Source organism: Trachymyrmex septentrionalis, unplaced genomic scaffold, assembly GCF_001594115.1.
Source record: "Trachymyrmex septentrionalis isolate Tsep2-gDNA-1 unplaced genomic scaffold, Tsep1.0 scaffold81, whole genome shotgun sequence".
NCBI classification, from domain to species: domain Eukaryota; kingdom Metazoa; phylum Arthropoda; class Insecta; order Hymenoptera; family Formicidae; genus Trachymyrmex; species Trachymyrmex septentrionalis.
In genome coordinates this window covers 818,660-825,273 of record NW_017305997.1, presented here as the reverse complement: position 1 = coordinate 825,273, position 6,614 = coordinate 818,660, and the positions used below count along the sequence as shown (strand labels likewise).

The following is a 6,614-nucleotide window of genomic DNA, read 5'->3' as shown; positions in this document are numbered from 1 at the left end:
CCAAATTGAAATCATTCTTTGCCGTCGCATCAGATTTATCTCACTACACTGAGAAAAAAAATATTATTTTTAGGATATAATGTTTAGAAATAAATCTTTATTTAAATACGACAAAACAAAATTTTATATTCCTAGCAAATAAATCATTTAGTTATATTTTATTATTTTTGCAATTAATGAGATGTATTTTATGGAAATATACAGGTATATTTCGTCATCGTCGCAGTCAAGATTTTTTTTATATTCAATAAATATCGGAGAAAACGTCACGTGTAACATTTGCTTGTGAATATTTCACTTTTTTTTTTTTCAGTATAGTTATAACGAGTCAACCACAAAATTATTCTTTCACATATAAATGATGATGAATGATTTGAAAAAAGTCGCGCGGCAATGAAATTTTATGCTATTCGTGATTTCCAGAGCGAGCAAAGCGCGCCCGTAAAAGGACCAGATTACGAACACGCTTCGTCTATATATTTCACAGATCGTATCAAATTATTTTCTTCCACCGCGCGATTTACATCTCATCGAGTCCGGCGATGGAGGGTGGGTGCCTGATCCGCCTGTCTCCGTGCGCGTACGTTACCAGTGTATATATACCCTTTCGGAGCCCCACGAGGATAACTCCACGGATGTTCCTCCGGCAACCCCCTCGGCCATCTTTATTCCGGAACGGACAGGTCGAGAGGGTAGGCATCGGACCGTGGTAACTGGCAGCCCTAGAGGGAGCCGTTAAACCTCGTCCCAGAACAGCGTATCTACCCACCTACCCACGTTCTTCATCTGATATACGGCCTTGTACGACTCGACTCGACCAGTCCGCTGATTTCGACGCGAACTTCGGGCGCGGAGCAAGCTTGTTTCCCTCGCCGAAAACGAGTGAAAAGTCCAATGAGAGACAAAGGTCGGTTAGGTAGAGAAGAGAAAGATTCAACGGTATGTATATGGTCTGTCGTCGCGTGAAATACTTTGAAGAGGGTGCAAAGAGCAGTTATACGATACTTTTCGCGTAAAAGAACTCGTTAGTACGTCGACGAGATCGAGGGTAGAGAGAGAGGGATACAAACGTGATACGCGACGAAAGTTTATGTAATGATCTGATCCGAGCCAAAAATATCGACAACTTTGCCATATCACGAAGCATCAACTGTGACGACATAACAAAGATAGATATTATAATCTTATCAAGTCAAGTTGAGCTGATCACTCGCTGCAACTCATAAGACGAAAAGAAACTTTCCTTCCTCCGCCACACTAAAAAGAATTTACTAAATTTTAGTAAACATTTTTTTGAATAATACCAACATTTACTTTACAACAAATAAATATTTATTTATTCAATGAAAAAATCAAATTAATCGTTTTGGTATCAAATATATGTAAATATTTACTTAAAACTATTCGGACAAAAATTAATTAACGTGAAATTGCATACAAAGAACAAGAAGCACAACGTGATAAAAATCTATTAAAATTTAGTATTTTTTCCAGTGCACTTCGTCGAAGGGGGGAGGTACCACTCTTCCGTTTTCCACCAAGAATCCACCAGCACACAACCGGAGAAATCGGACCCTCCGCGAGCGCGATATATCAAGACAGTTATCACGGGAATGAGATCATTTATTGCATTAAGACGGCAGAAATGCCGAGGCCCTCGCGCGAACGGGAAACTGGGGGGGTTGCTCTCCGGTATATTGGAACTCGCAGATAAGAGGGCCGTTCGCTTCTCTCGCGCTCTTCTCTCTTTCGTCCTCTCTTCTCCATCCTTTTTCCTCCTCCGTCGCTCCGAATGGCTCCTTCTTGCTCTCGAGTGTCCCGCGAATGCTTTACGCGAGCATGGACGATCTCCGGCGTTTCTTTGCTTTCTTGCTCATCCTCTGGTTCACCTTCCCTTCGGCCCTCATCCCCCCCCCCGCGCGTCTCCGATGTACTCTAAGCTTAATTGCCGGTATTTATCAAACGTCGAAATAAATAAGCCGCTTACGTTTCTTTGACGTCGAGGAGCGTTCGCGCTTATTCAGCGAGGGTGATAAGTACATTAGACTTCTGTCGTTAAATTAAAGGGCGATGGTAAACATCGACACGAGACGATGAAACGTGTTTTGATCCGGCATGCTATCATTGAACGACGGCGACGCGACACTTTTACCGCTAGACATTTATCTGCTAGACATAATTGGATTCCCCTATCGCGATCGCGATTATTGATTTCCATTATATGACAAGTAAAAATTTATCGTTATTTATGTTCGCGCGAACAAAAACTTAATCAAATAAACGGAATGTTCCGTAGAATAATAACTACTCATCTAGTTTATCGTCGTTTATTTTACATCTCCGAGATATCAACGGAACACTAAAATATCTTTAATTCCATTACGTATCGAAGTGTAAACTCGATATATTTATTTTCTCCTCTTCAATCGTCTTCTCTATAATCGTTAAAACGCACCCGTTCGATTCGCACAATTGTTACTTTCTACCGCCCACAGCGTCGTTTAAAGTATTAACCCGTAATGACGTCTCGGTGGCGAATCGTGTTAAGACGCGTTGAATGAAACCAGCCACGGTCGCGTGATTCGACCGTAAAATGGAAACGAAGCGGCAATAAAAATTTCCAATTTCCCTGTCCCGTCGTCGTCTTCCTCTCCTCGATTTCTCCCACCGATCCTTCTCCGTACTTCCTTCGTTGTTCCCTCTCGCTCCCCGCAACAACATCGGAGAACATCGTTGCGATGCCTCCGGGAGCGAACGGCACTGAATAGAACACGAGGAGGCGAGGGAGCAAAAGCTGTGCTCTCTCCGGCCCGGGAGGACAGACAGTTAGCCAACTTTCAGATTTACACCCTTGCAGTTCGTTCACGGGCCGCCTGTTTCGCGGAGACCTCTGCTACGTTTGGCTCTCACGAACGGCGGATTGGTGAGAGAGGGGAGGATGAGTTTGGGCTCTTGCGCCGTACAATGTCCCGTTTTATTCTTCGTGGTGATATAGGTACTTGTGTGCGCGTCCGTGAGAACGAACACTGGCTCGGACAGACCTGTTTTCATGCACGAACAGTTCGGAAGTTCGATCATGGGATTTGTCGTTCGTTCTGCCTTCCGCGGGGAAACCGACAACATCCCCCCGTCTCTCTGGATCCGCTCTGCATTTAGAGAGCATAATGAATATCTATTTACATTAATTTCCAAGAATTAAGCGGCGAGAAAAAAAGAACTCTCGTGTACGTTGTTGCCTTTCTTTTAAAGATAATACGTTAAGGATTACAGTCATATTTCGCTGGAAGCGCACGTAGGTAAAAATTGATATTGCCGCTCTCGCCGCGTATGTCACAACATTTATCTGCAAAAACGACGGGAAAACATTTTCGCAAACGTGCTAATTCTCGAGATAAATACCAACAGTTAAATCCACACAATTTGTCATTGCCGGAAGTCAGCGTTACATAGCACACTGCGCCACGGTAATCCTTTTCCCCGGGGAACGCGTTGCGTTATCGATCGATCTCGAAGACGATCGTGAAGACCCAGTTTCTTAGGAACGTGTGTTGGTTAAAAGTTGAAATCAACGTTTAACCAGCGAAGTTTAATCGTACCTAACATAAACACGTGACTTGAAACACATAAAACGCGAAGCGTTCTCGTAATTATATTTCCGAGCGTGCGCGCGCGAGTGCCCGTACCGAGAAACGAGTTGGGAGTTCCCTCGGATCTTATCCGACTAATTCGCCTGAATTTTGATTTTCAATAAGAGAAGCCTAAGGGACGAAGGGTGGAGGATACATCGGGAGAAGAAAACGAGAGAACACGCTCGATCGGGGGGGAAACAGAAGGAGGACAGTGAGAGAAAGGGGAGGATGAGAGAGAGAGAGAGAGAGAGAGCCATCCGGAGACGCGCGTTGGGATTTAGCTTCCGCGTACAGCTGTACCATGCCGGAGCTTTGAATATGCATGATGCATGGGCATTAAAGCTTGCCGCCGCCTTCCACTGCCACCTCCTCTCCAGCCTCGTATGCAAATAGCCTCCCACGACCGAGGTCCACCTCCCGGCAGGACGAATTACGCAAGTCGGGGGACCCGATACCTGGACCGGACACTAAAATTGGCCGGTCGCGTACGTGTAAATTTTTCGAGGATAACCATTGCGTTTCGCGGAGCGATTTCGAGGGGTGGTCACGACCCGAATGCACGTGCGAGAACGTCGGCCTTCCTCGTTCCGCGCGAGAGTGTATCGCGTGCGGATATTCGTCCGTGAAATTTTGCTCGTCCGCAATTTGGCCCAGCGAAGTGAAAGGGGAATATAAAACGGCGCCGCCGGTGACTATATGTAAATTGTCGTCGTGGCCCGGAGACTCGGTGGATAAACGAGAAACGTGAAAGGCGAAGGGAGGCGGAGAGAGATCGTGGCCCGGTAACGGCGCCACTCGATATCGCCTGTTTGCGTTGCAAATATATATAATTCGGAGACACGGATATGCCGCATCGATTGTACAAGAGAGCAGTATGGAACATTGGATTCTTTACACCTGTAAACAGTAGATTCCTAATTAAAGTATTTTACGGAGTAGTAGTTATAGCCTCGCCACGTTACCGTGCGAAGCGAGCGAGTTCTTTTCTTCCGCGATTTAATCCAAGGTATATCGTAGGCGTGCTCGAGCGAAAAAATCGCATTTGTCGTCTAGCCAATATATTTTCAGCGTTTCGTAACAAATGTTCGATTACAATCCGAACACGTCGCCACGATCTAGAGTGGTTTTATCGCCGTCCCGATGCACAACGCGTTAAGTCGAACCAGCACAGGCGAAGCCAATAATGGCCGTGCGCTACCTGTTCCCGTCTGGTTTAACGAATGGCGTGCGAAACGAGGCTGCCGGCCGATATAGATGATAAACCACGAACCATAGCCGGTAACCAAGCCATAGTCGTAAATAATAGTCCGACTTGTAAGAAAACGAGGGACGCCCGATGAAAGCGGGCGCAGCGGCAACCTGTGTGTCTGCCGAAACCGGTCGCGATTTAAAGTTCACTTCGATGAGGAACGAATAATTGGATGGAGGGAAGACAGTCGCGTATAAGAAACGGTGCCGCGTAATTGTCGCCAATCACGCCAGCCAGGAGGCTCGCGAATCACGGTCGTTAGACGCAGGATACGGAAGGTACGGCCGCCGCCGCGATCGGAAATCGGCAGCGCAGTAAGAGACGAAGAGTGCCTCCCTTTTCGTGCAATTATCTCGTTTACCATGTGATATGACTGAGAGGAAAAAGGGAATAAGGGAGGAACAATTGGCGAGGAACTGATTTGCGTGATATACATCACGGGATAACTGATCGTCAATCGTAACAAAGATGTAACACATAGGTTAATTAGAAAATTCATTAGGAATTTATCGTTACGTTTCTTCTCCATCTATTATCAGTTTGATTAATTTTTCTTATGTAATCCTTTTATTAATTGCATATTTCTGTTCTTATGTTTCTCTCTTATTTCGATATTCTTAAAAGGCTTGCCTTAGAACAACAATAAACGTCCTTATCTGTTTATGTATTGTATTACGAGAAGGAAAAAAAAAATGTAAATCTAACACATTTGAATAATGACAGTATTAAAATGACCATCACCACATTCATGAGTAAAGTGTACGTGCAATCCTTTAACTGATAGTGCGATTTGCAGATTGCACCGCGCGTTATATTAAGCGGTGACAATACGTTAATTGGCTCGTTATCGATACGAAATTACAGGAACCGCGGTATGTTACCCAACAATACACAGGAATAATTTATTCCAAATATATGACGCAGCCCAATGTAATGTCGATAATCCGGATGCAGTTATTTTCAGGATGTGTTATCTATATTTGAAAATATACATATATATGGAAGATATATATAGATATACATTGAGTTAGCGAAATTATCGAGACTATTAATAACCGATTAAGTTTTGTTAATGAAAGTTGATCACGCGGTAAACAGAAAATGAGATGTGCGATTAATTTTGTTTGAAAAAAATAATTCTGATAAACTTCCCCTAGTACTATCATCAAATGACTATCAACGATGACGTGGCGATCTAAACGGTTCGATATCCTACGGTCGTAAAATAATTACCTAAATGTTACTAAGAGCTACCACACGGCAAGGAGGTACGGGGGGGGAGGGGAGGGCTACGTTTAATGAAACGTAACCCCAGTTAGGATTTCAAAAACAAAGGCGGCTCGTGCACAGGAGTGTACACCACGCGCCTAAGCGAAGGATATGAGTAATAGGGGTTGGAAGACGGGTTTGATATTAGGATTTATTAGAGGCACTCGCCCTCGCCGCTCGCAAAGCACCGCGACATTACGAAGGGCGAGGGTAAGGCCTTATGATTTCTCTTGGGGACTCGTACGTACGACTTGAACTAATACACCTGCTATCTGTAGTTGTCGACGGATTCTCTTTTTGCACACATTTTGACTACAAAAAGTCATACCACGTCCTACATTTATTACATCGACAATATACGGCGATATTTTCAGTGACGTCTTAATATTCTATGATAATGACATGTTTCATTGTCGATATAAATGAGCCATGATTAATCTCTTTACCGCAACTCGCTTCATAACATC

General features: G+C 44.3%; 1 protein-coding gene and 1 long non-coding RNA gene across 4 annotated transcripts in view; one reads left to right on the top strand and one right to left on the bottom strand.

Moving 5' to 3' along the window:
* Window positions 1-1,594, top strand: part of LOC108754866 — an 8,973-nt gene extending 7,379 nt beyond the window's left edge. Inside the window, exons 2-3 of the long non-coding RNA XR_001939737.1 lie at window positions 424-939; window positions 1,495-1,594. This is a non-coding gene — a long non-coding RNA (uncharacterized LOC108754866). The remainder of the gene's footprint in view (window positions 1-423; window positions 940-1,494) is intronic.
* The window catches only part of LOC108754863 (semaphorin-2A), a 361,619-nt gene that overhangs the window by 62,259 nt on the left and 292,746 nt on the right, over window positions 1-6,614 (bottom strand). The gene's annotated exons all lie outside the window — the stretch shown is intronic.